We start from the raw sequence: 12,647 nt of genomic DNA, 5'->3' as shown, positions 1-12,647 counted from the left end.
TAAGGAAACAGGCACAGGTGACTTGGTAAGTGATGGATCCATCATCCTAACCCAGACAAGATGATCACAGAGCCCAAGCTCTTAACCACTGTGCCATGAGGTTTATACAAAATCTTTGGACTCAGAACTTATGTAGTCACTACTTTTAACCATCTATTTTCATGTCAACAATGACTATTTTATATGTTCACAACTTGGCTCAAAAATCCAACAGCTACCCATGTTTCTTTCTTCATTAAACCCTTGTAAGAACTGCTCCCTCATTTCTGGTTATACTCAGTTTTATAAATTACTTTAACTTCAGTATTTCTCTCCATGAGCACACAATCAGAAATCTTCATGGGAATTTACAATCTTACAGAAATTCCACCAAGTCAAAGTCGTTCTCTATTAATAGGGAAATAGATAAAATAACCAAACCAATACTCAAAAATAGAGATACCTTCAATGAGATACCAAAGGTATAAGGACTGGATTTTATTCTAGAGGTGACCTTTCCAGCGGTTACTTTGAAATTTCTAATCATGTGGGAAGACTGAGGGAATCACTGGAAACTAGATTTGGAAGTCATCCTATAGATCATTTAGACTAAACCCTATTTTGCTAAGGAAGAAATTGAGGATCCTCAGTAGTTATTGGCTGAATCATGTTAGCGATAACTTTCAGATCTATACTCATCATATTCTAATATATCATATATTTTACTTATTCATTAATTTTATTATTGAGATATAATTCACATTCTACAAAATTTACCCTTTAAAGTGGACAATTCAATGTGTTTTAGTATATTAATAGTATTTGCATCCCAGCAGCAGTGATTTTAGGAAGTTCATTCTACCACAAGGACACTGGTACTAGTTACTGCCATTTTAGATTCCTCCCTCTAACCTATTAGTGCCAGGGGACTTACCCATTCACCAGACAGTCAACACCCGGCCCAGGCACAGAGGCCCTGCAGCCAGCCACCTGTGACCGGCCTCTATCCACCAGCAGGCCGGCACCAGCCTCTGGACACCATAGGCTCCACAAGTAGCCACTGGGGACCCAGCCCTGCCCAAAAACATGAGGCAGAGCCTGGCAACCAACTGGCCTGGAGTCCAGCTCTTCTTACCAGTGTGGCCACTAGTAAGCCCCACCACAACAGAAGGACACATGCAGCCCACATAGGGGGCACCCATAGAGCACATAGCTCTGGTGACCAGAAGGAAGTATGCTGCTGGGCCCCATAAGACATCTCTTACATAAGACCACTCCTCCAATATCAAAAATGTAACTTACCTACCTAATATATAGAAATAAAGACACAGAATTAAGCAAAATAAATGACAGAAAAATATGTTCCAAATGAAGGAACAAGATAAAACCCCAGAAGAAGAGCTAAGTGAAGAGACATAAGCAGTCTACTTGATAGAGTTCAAGGTAATGATCATAAAGATGCTCAATGAACTCACAGGAAGAATGAATGAACACAGCAAGAATTTTAACAAAGAATTAGAAAATGTAAAGAAGAACCAAAGAGAAGAACAAAATAACTGAAGTAAAAAATACACTAAAAGGAATCAACAGTAGATATGATCTTCCAGAGGAACAGATCAGCAAATTGGAAGACAGTGGTGGAAATCACACAAGCTGAAAAGAAAGAAGAAAAAAGAATTTTTAAAAATGAGGCTAGTTTTAGGGATCTCTGTGACAACATCACACATACTAATATTTGTATCATAGAAGTTCCAAAGGAAAAGAGAGGGAGAAAGGGACAGATAAATTATTTGAATAAATAATAGATGAAAACTTCCCTAACCTAGGAAAGGAAACAGACAAACAGATCTTGGAAGCACAGAGAGTCTAAAACTAGATGAACCCAAAGAGATCCACACAAAGACAAATTGTAATTGAAATTGCAAAAATTAAAGATAAAGAGAGAATATTAAAAGAAGCAAGGAAAAACCAGTTAGTTACATACAAGGGAACTCCCATAGACTCTCAGCTGACTTTTCAGCAGAAACTATGCAAACCACAAGGGAGTGGCACAATATATTTAAAGTGATGAAAGAAAAAACCTACAACCAAGAACACTCTACCTGGCAAGGCTATAATTAAGATTTGAATGACAGATCAAGAGTTTTGCAGATAAGTGAAAGCTAAAACAGTTCAGCACCTCTAAAACTGCTTTACAAGAAGTGTTAAAGGGACATCTCGAAGTATCAATAGAAAAGAAAATACCACAACTAGAAACATAAAAATTACAAAAGGAAAAAAATCTCATTGTAAAGGTAATACAGTAAAGGTAATAGATCAACCACTTATGAAGCTAGTAGGAAGGTTAAAAGACAAAAGTAATAAATTTATCTATATCCACAATAAGTAGGTAAGGGATACACAAAACAAAAAGATGTAAAGTATGATGTCAAAACATTTAATGTGGGGGCTTCCGGGAAGATGGCAGAAGAGTAAGATGTGGAGGTCACCTTCCTCCCCACAGATACACCAGAAATACATCTACACATGGAACAACTACAGAACACCTACTGAATGCTGGCAGAAGACCTCAGACCTCCCAAAAGGCAAGAAACCCCCCCCCCACCACGTACCTGGGTACGGCAAAAGAAAAAAGAATAAACACAGACAAAAGGATAGGGACGGGACCTGCACCAGTGGGAGGGAGCTGTGAAGGAGGAAAGGTTTCCACACACTAGGAAACCCCTTCGCAGACGGCGACTGCGGGTGGCGGAGGGGGAAGCTTCAGAGCTGTGGAGGAGAGTGCAGCAACAGGGGTGCGGAGGGCAAAGCAGAGAGATTCCCACACAGAGGATCAGGGCGACTGGCACTCACCAGTCGGAGAGGCTTGTCTGCTCACCCGCCGGGGCGGGCGGGGCTGGGAGTTGAGGCTTGGGCTTCGGTCGGAGCGCTGGGAGAGGACTGGGGTTGGCAGCGTGAACACAGCCTGCAGGGGGTTAGTGCACCACAGCTAGCCGGGAGGGAGTCCAGGGAAAAGTCTGGAGCTGCAGAAGAGGCATGCGACTTTTTCTTCCCTCTTTGTTTCCTGGTGCGTGAGGAGAGGGGATTAAGAACACTGCTTAAAGGAGCTCCAGAGACGGGCGCGAGCCGCGGCTAAAAGCGCAAACCCCAGAAACGGGTATGAGATGCTAAGGCTGCTGCTGCCGCCACCAAGAAGCCTGAGTGTGGGCACAGGTCACTATCCACACCCCCTTCTGGGGAGCCTGTGCAGCCCGCCACTGCCAGGTTCCCGGGATCCAGGGACAACTCTCCCGGGAGAACGCACGGCGCATCTCAGGCTGGTACAACGTCATGCCGGCCTCTGCCGCTGCAGGCTCGCCCTGCACTCCGTGCCCCTCCCTCCCCCCGTCCTGAGTGAGCCAGAGCCCCCGAATCAGCGGCTCCTTTAACCCCGTCCTGTCTGAGCGAAGAACAGACGCCCTTCTGCGACCTACACGCAGAGGCAGGGCCAAATCCAAAGCTGAACCCTGGGAGCTGTGAGAACAAAGAAGAGAAAGGGAAATTTCTCCCAGCAGCCTCAGCAGCAGTGGATTAAAGCTCCACAATCAACTAGATGTACCCTGCATCTGTGGAATACATGAATAGACAACGAATCATCCCAAATTAAGGAGGTGGACGTTGAGAGCAAGATTTATCACTTTTTCTCCTTTTCTTCTTTTTGTGAGTGTGTATGTGTATGCTTCTGTGTGAGATTTTGTCTGTATAGCTTTGCTTCCACCATTTGTCCTAGGGTTCTATCCGTCCGTTTTTTTTCTCTTAATAATTTTTTTTTATTTTAATAACTTTATTATATTTTTTCTTACTTTATTTTATTTTACTTTATCTTCTTTCTTTCCTTTTTTCCTTCCTTCCCTCCTTTCTTCCTCCCTCCCTCCCTCCCTTCTTTCTTTCTTTCTACTTCTACTAATACTTTCTTTCTACTTTTTCTCCCTTTTTCTCTGAGCCGTGTGGATGAAACGCTGTTTGTGCTGCAGCCAGGAGTCAGTGCTGTGCCTCTGATGTGGGAGAGCCAACGTCAGGACACTGGTCCACAAGAGACCTCCCAGCTCCACATAATATCAAATGGCGAAAATCTCCCAGAGATCTCCATCTCAACACCAACACCCAGCTTCACTCAACGACCAGCAAGCCACAGTGCTGGACACCCTATGCCAAACAACTAGCAAGACAGGAAAACAACACCACCCATTAGCAGAGAGGCTGCCTAAAATCATAAAAAGGCCACAGACACCCCAAAAAACACCACCAGACGTGGAACTGCCCAACAGAAAGACAAGATCCAGCCTCATCCACCAGAACACAGGCACTAGTCCCCTCTACCAGGAAGCCTACACAACCCACTGAACCAAACTTTAGCCACTGGGGACAGACACCAAAAACAACAGGAACTATGAACCTGCAGCCTGCAAAAAGGAGACCCCAAACACAGTAAGATAAGCAAAATGAGAAGACAGAAAAACACACAGCAGATGAAGGAGCAAGATAAAAACCCACCAGACCTAACAAATGAAGAGGAAATAGGCAGTCAACCTGAAAAAGAATTTAGAATAATGATAGTAAAGATGATCCAAAATCTTGGAAATAGAGAAAATGAAAGAAACATTTAACAAGGGCCTAAAAGAACTAAAGATGAAACAAGCAATGAAGAACAACACAATAAATGAAATTAAAAATAATCTAGATGGGATCAATAGCAGAATAACTGAGGCAGAAGAACGGATAAGTGACCTGGAAGATAAAATAGTGGAAATAACTACTGCAGAGCAGAATAAAGAAAAAAGAATGAAAAGAAATGAGGACAGTCTCAGAGACCTCTGGGACAACACTAAATGCACCAACATTCGAATTATAGGGGTTCCAGAAGAAGAAGAGAAAAAGAAAGGGACTGAGAAAATATTTGAAGAGACTATAGTTGAAAACGTCCCTAATATGGGAAAGGAAATAGTTAATCAAGTGCAGGAAGCACAGGGAGTCCCATACAGGATAAATCCAAGGAGAAATACGCCAAGACACATATTAATCAAACTATCAAAAATTAAATACAAAGGAAGCATATTAAAAGCAGCAGGGGAAAAACAACAAATAACACACAAGGGGATCCCCATAGGCTAACAGCTGATCTTTCAGCAGAAACTCTGCAAGCCAGAAGGGACTGGAAGGACATATTTAAAGTGATGAAGGAGAAAAACCTGCAACCAAGACTACTCTACCCAACAAGGATCTCTTTCAGATTTGATGGAGAAATTAAAAACTTTACAGACAAGCAAAAGCTGAGAGAGTTCACACCAACAAACCAGCTTTACAACAAATGCTAAAGGATCTTCTCTAGGCAAGAAACACAAGAGAAGGAAAAGACCTACAATAACAAACCCCAAACAATTAAGAAAATGGCTATAGGAACATACATATCGATAATTACCTTAAATGTAAATGGATTAAATGCTCCCACCAAAAGGCATAGACTGGCTGAATGGATACAAAAACAAGACCCATATATATGCTGTCTACAAGAGACCCACTTCATACCTAGAGACACATACAGACTGAAAGTAAGTGGATGGAAAAAGATACTCCACGCAAATGGAAAACAAAAGAAAGCTGGAGTAGCAATTCTCATATCAGAAAAAGTAGACTTTAAAATAAAGACTATTAGAAGAGACAAAGAAGGACACTACATAATGATCAAGGGATCGATCCAAGAAGAAGATATAACAATTGTAAATATTTATGCACCCAACATAGGAGCACCTCAATAAGTAAGGCAAATACTAACAGCCATAAAAGGGGAAATCGACAGTAACACATTCATAGTAGGGGAATTTAACACCCCACTTTCACCAATGGACAGTTCACCCAAAATGAAAATACATAAGGAAACACAAGATTTAATTGATACATTAAACAAGATGGACTTAATTGATATTTATAGAACATTCCATCCAAAAACAACAGAATACACATTTTTCTCAAGTGCTCATGGAACATTCTCCAGGATAGATCATATCTTGGATCACAAATCAAGCCTTGGTAAATTTAGAAAATTGAAATTGTATCAAGTATCTTTTCCGACCACAATGCTATAAGACTAGATATCAATTACAGGAAGAGATCTGTAAAAAACACAAACACATGGAGGCTAAACAATACACTACTTAATAACGAAGTGATCACTGAAGAAATCAAAGATGGAAGAAAAAAATACCTACAAACAAATGACAATGGAGACACGCTGACCCCAAACCTATGGGATTCAGCAAAAGCAGTTCTGAGAGGGAAGTTTATAGCAATACAATCCTACCTTAGGAAACAGGAAATATCTCGAATAAACAACCTAACCTTGCACCTCAAGTAATTAGAGAAAGAAGAACAAAAAACCCCCAAAGTTAGCAGAAGGAAAGACATCATAAAGATCAGATCAGAAATAAATGAAAAAGAAATGAAGGAAACGATAGCAAAGATCAATAAAACTAAAAGCTTGTTCTTTGAGAAGATAAACAAAATTGATAAACCATTAGGCAGACTCATCAAGAAAAAAAGGGAGAAGACTCAAATCAATAGAACTAGAAATGAAAAAGGAGAAGTAACATCTGACACTGAAGAAACACAAAAGATCATGAGAGATTACTACAAGCAACTCTATGCCAAGAAAATGGACAATCTGGAAGAAATGGACAAATTCTTAGAAATGCACAACCCGCCAAGACTGAATCAGGAAGAAATAGAAAATATGAACAGACCAATCACAAGCACTGAAATTGAAACTGTGATTAAAAATCTTCCAACAAAAACAGCCCAGGACCAGATGGCTTCACAGGCGAATTCTGTCAAACATTTAGAGAAGAGCTAACACCTATCCTTCTCAAATGCTTCAAAGTATAGAAGAGGGAGGAACATTCACAAACTAATTCTACGAGGCCACCATCACCCTGATACCAAAACCAGACAAAGATGTCAAAAAGAAAGAAATCTACAGGCCAGTATCAATGATGAACATAGATGCAAAATTCCTCAACAAAATACTAGCAAACAGGATCCAACAGCACATTAAGAGGATCATACACCATGATCAAGTGGGGTTTATTCTAGGAATGCAAGGATTCTTCAATAAATGCAAATCAATCAATGTGATACACCATATTAACAAATTGAAGGAGAAAAACCATATAATCAACTCAATAGATGCAGAGAAAGCTTTCAACAAAATTCAACACCCATTTACTATAAAAACCCTCCAGAAAGTAGGCATAGAGGAAAATTTCCTCAACATAATAAAGGCCATATATGACAAACCCACAGCCAACTTTGTTCTCAATGGTGAAAACCTGAAATCATTTACACTAGAATTAGGAACAGGACAAGTTTGCCCACTTTCACCACTCTTATTCAACATAGTTTTGGAAGTTTTAGCCACAGTAATCAGAGAAGAAAAGGAAATAAAAGGAATCCAAATCGGAAAAGAAGAAGTAAAGCTGTCACTGTTTGCAGATGACATGATACTATACATAGAGAATCCTAAAGATGCTACCAGAAAACTACTAGAGCTAATCAGTGAATTTGGTAAAGTAGCAGGATACAAAATTAATGCACAGAAATCTCTGGCATTCCTATATACTAATGATGAAAAATCTGAAAGTGAAATCAAGAAAACACTCCCATTTATCATTGCAAGAAAAAGAATAAAATATCTAGGAATATATTTACCTAAAGAGACAAAAGACCTGTATGCAGAAAATTATAAGACACTGATGAAAGAAACTAAAGATGATACAAACAGATGGAGAGATATACCATGTTGTTAGGTTGGAAGATTCAGCATTGTGAAAATGACTCTACTACCCAAAGCAATCTACAGATTCAATGCAATTCCTATCAAACTACCACTGGCATTTTTCACTGAACTAGAACAAAAAATTTCACAATTTGTATGGAAACACAAAAGACCCTGCATAGACAAAGCAATCTTGAGAATGAGAAATGGAGCTGGAGGAATCAGGCTCCCTAGACTTCAGACTCTACAAAGCTATAGTAATCAAGACAGTATGGTACAGGCACAAAAACAGAAATATAGATCAATGGAACAGGATAGAAAGCCTAGAGATAAACCCACGCACATATGATCACCTTTTCTTTGATAAAGGAGTCAGGAATGTACAGTGGATAAAGGACAGCCTCTTGAATAAGTGGTGCTGGGGAAACTGGACAGGTACATGTAAAAGTATGAGATTAGATCACTCCCTAACACCATACACAAAAATAAGCTCAAAATGGATTAAAGACCTAAATGTAAGGCTAGAAACTATCAAACTCTTAGGGGAAAACATAGGCAGAACACTCTATGACATAAATCATAGCAAGATCCTTTTTGACCCACCTCCTAGAGAAATGGAAATAAAAACAAAAATAAATAAATGGGACCTAATGAAACTGCAACACTTTTGAACTGCAAAGGAAACCATAATCAAGACCAAAAGACAACACTCAGAATGGGAGAAAATATTTGCAAATGAAGCAACTGACAAAGGATTAATCTCCAAAATTTACAAGCAGTTAATGCAGCTCAATAACAAAAAAACAACACCCCAATCCAAAAATGGGCAGAAGACCTAAATAGACATTTCTCCAAAGAATATATACAGACTGCCAACAAACACATGAAAGAATGCTCAACATCATTAATCATTAGAGAAATGCATATCAAAATTACAATGAGATATCATGTCACACCAGTCAGAATGGCCATCATCAAAAAATCTAGAAACAATAAATGCTGGAGAGGGTGTGGAGAAAAGGGAACACTCTTGCACTGCTGGTGGGAATGTGAATTGGTACAGCCACTATGGAGAACAGTATGGAGGTTCCTTAAAAAACTACAAATAGCACTACCATATGACCCAGCAATCCCACTACTGGGCATATACCCTGAGAAAACCATAATTCAAAAAGAGTCATGTACCAAAATGTGCATTGCAGCTCTATTTACAATAGCCCAGAGATGGAAACAACCTAAGTGTCCATCATCGGATGAATGGATAAAGAAGATGTGGCACATATATACGATGGAATATTACTCAGCCATAAAAAGAAACAAAATTGAGCTATTTGTAATGAGGTGGATAGACCTAAAGTCTGTCATACAGAGTGAAGTAAGTCAGAAAGAGAAAGACAAATATCGTATGCTAACACATATATACGGAATCTAAGAAAAAAAAATTTCATGAAGAACCTAGGGGTAAGACAGGAATAAAGACACAGACCTACTAGAGAATGGACTTGAGGACATGGGGAGGGGGAAGGGTAAGCTGTGACAAAACGATAGAGAGGCATGGACATATATACACTACCAAACGTAAGGTAGATAGCTAGTGGGAAGCAGCCGCATAGCACAGGGAGATCAGCTCCGTGCTTTGTGACTGCCTGGAGGGGTCGGATTGGGAGGGTGGGAGGGAGGGAGATGCCAAGAGGGAAGAGATATGGGAACATATGTATATGTATAACTGATTCACTTTGTTATAAAGCAGAAACTAACACACCACTGTAAAGTAATTATACTCCAATAAAGATGTAAAAAGAACCCAGATGAATGGATAAAGAAGATGTGGCACATATATACGATGGAATATTACTCAGCCATAAAATGAAATGAAATTGAGTTATTTGTAGTGATGTGGATGGACTTAGAATCTGTCATACAGAGTGAAGTAAGTCAGAAAGAGAAAAACAAGTACCATGTACTAACATATATATATGAAATCTGTAAAAAAAAAAAAGGTCATGAAGAACCTAGGGGGAAGATGGGAATAAAGACACAGACCTACTAGAGAATGGACTTGAGGATACAGGGACAGGGGAGGGTAAGCTGGGACAAAGTGAGAGAGTTGCATAGACATATATACACTACCACACGTAAAATAGCTAGTGGGAAGCAACCGCATAGCACAGGGAGATCAGCTCGGTGCTTTTTGACCACCTAGAGGGGTGGGATAGGGAGTGTGGGAGGGCTGGAGACACAAGAGGGAAGAGCTATGCGGACATATGTATATGTATAACTGATTCACTTTGTTTTAAAGCAGAAACTAACACACCCTTGTAAAGCAATTATACTCCAATAAAGATGTTTAAAAAAAAAAAGAAAGAACTGTTAAATTAATTACTTAGAAGCTCCATCAATCCAACCATTTCCATTCAACTGCCTAACAAACCTCACACAGAAGCAAATCCAGGCACTTCTAAGAGCAAAAGCCACATTTTGAGTATACTGAAATGGATAAATAATGCTGTATGCAAGAGAATCAAACTCCACCAGTTTGAGCAGCTATGTGGCAAAGCTACATTGTCAGATTGGACCATTCCAGACAAATACCCTGGAGCCTGCTCTGGCAGCAGAGGCCATGCAGTGTGGACAGTCCTGATTCCACCTTTATAATAAGCAGAGGCTTTCCAAATTCCCTGGGCTTAGCCCAGGGAGGAAGTAGATGGTGCAGGGGGCGAGAGATCAGGCATCAGTACTCGGATCAGTATGTCTTTTAATACAGGCCAGGCAAGTCAGGTGAGCAGTGAGGGGCCAGAGCTTCAGTTCAGTGCCACAAACATTTACTGAGTTACCATGCTGTGTAAAGCTCACTGCAGGCAACATGGGGAAATAAAAATTAAGGTGTAACTCTTGCCTAAAACAGAAGTAGAATCTTTGTCAGGCAAAGTGCAACTCATGATTTAGAACCTAACTCAGCAAAGTCTTCCTTCCTCTGCAATCTTATTGGACTTTGTTTATATCATTTGTCTATATTTATCTATACATGTCTATGCATATGTGTACACATAGGTGTATGTACATCCATGCACATTTCTGATAGATGATTTATTTATATATTCATTCAACAAACATCTCGAGTGCCAACTGTGTTCTTGGCACTGTTGCAGGCAATCTAGCTTCAGTAGTGGACAAAACAGACAAAAGTCTTCACTCTTGTGAAACTTCCATTCTTGTTACTGACATGTCTGCCTCCCTCTCTAAGTAAACTTCTTTAAGCCGGGACTGTAGTGTGTTGGATACATCTTTACATGCCTAGTGGTTGGTACAGAGTGAGGACTCAGTAAGACCTAGAGATGATCATACTAAGTGAATTAAGCCAGACAGGGAAAGAGAAGTATCATATGATATCGCTTATATGTGGAGTCTAAAAACAATTGTACAATGAATTCATTTATAAAATAGAAATAGAGTTACAGATGTAGAAATCAAACTTATGGTTGCCAAGGGGCAAAAGGGGGGAGGGATAAATTGGGAGATTGAGATTGACATATACACACTACTATACATAAAATAGATAACTAATAATAACCTAGTGTATAGCACAGGGAACTCTGCTCAATACTCTGTAATGATCTATATGGGAAAAGAATCTAAAACAGAGTGGATATATGTATATGTATAACTGATTCACCTTGCTGTACAGTGGAAACTAACACACGATTGTAAATCAAATATACTCCAATAAAAATTAATTTAAAAAATTATACAAATGAAATTATATGCAAAACAGAAATAGACCCACAGACATAAAAAGTAAACTCCTAGGGATAAACTAGGAGTTTTGTATTAACATATACACACTACTATATATAAAATAAATAACCAGCAAGGACCTACCATATAGCACAGTGAACTATACTCAATATTTTGTAATAACCTATAAAGGAAAAGAATCTGAAATATATATATAACTTTGTATAACTGAATCACTTTGCTGTACACCTGAACCTAACAGAACATTGTAAATCAACTATACTTCAATAAATAAATAAATAAACAAAACCAAAAAAAGGAGAGAAGGAAGTGAAGGAAGGTCTGCAAATACTTATCAAATGAAGTAAAATGAGGTATCATCTCCAATTAGGGATACACAAAGTACTTGGAAATAGAGCAGAATTTAGGAAAAGCTGCAAGAAAAAGGTGACATTTGGATTAGACTTGAAGGATGCTTGTAACAGCAAAAGGCAAAGGTGATATGAGGAGGCAGTTCTGGTGTGTATGGTGCAGTGACTGCAAAGGATCTGGACAGCAGCAAGCAGCAGTGTGTCCTGGAAGCTGCAGCTTCTGCTCTGGCTGTGGCACAGGATAGGAATGAGGTGTGGAAAACAAGAGATGTCAAGATGATCGAGGGCTTTACATGCTCTGAGGAGCATTTGGGAATGAGACTGTTCCATTGGCAGTTGTGAGCTAATGATGGTTTTTGGCTGAAGGAATAGGGGCAATGAGAAGCCCTAGTGATGCTGAGGAAGGGCTGGTTCTTTGTGTCAAGTGAAGCTTTACTAGAGAGCCCCTTCATGTACTTTGCAACACCAAGAGGTCACATTATACACAAAGAGGAGAGATCAAGGACCCAACACAGTGAGGAGCCCATGGCTAGGGGACACAGTGCATCAGCACAAGGAAACAGATTCTCAAGTTTTCTTATTTGGGGAATGTCTGATATTCCATTCTAAAGACACCTTCATCAGAACAAATCAGATTAAGACTGAAGGCAGGAATTCTTATGCCACCATCTCCTAAAACCAAGACAAATAAGGTGTATCAGAAACATGGACAGCAACTTAATTAGCAAATCTACCAGCTATCACTCGCCCAGTCA

This window comes from Stenella coeruleoalba, assembly GCF_951394435.1.
Source record: "Stenella coeruleoalba genome assembly, chromosome: 5".
Classification (NCBI taxonomy): domain Eukaryota; kingdom Metazoa; phylum Chordata; class Mammalia; order Artiodactyla; family Delphinidae; genus Stenella; species Stenella coeruleoalba.
This window is presented reverse-complemented; position numbering follows the sequence as displayed.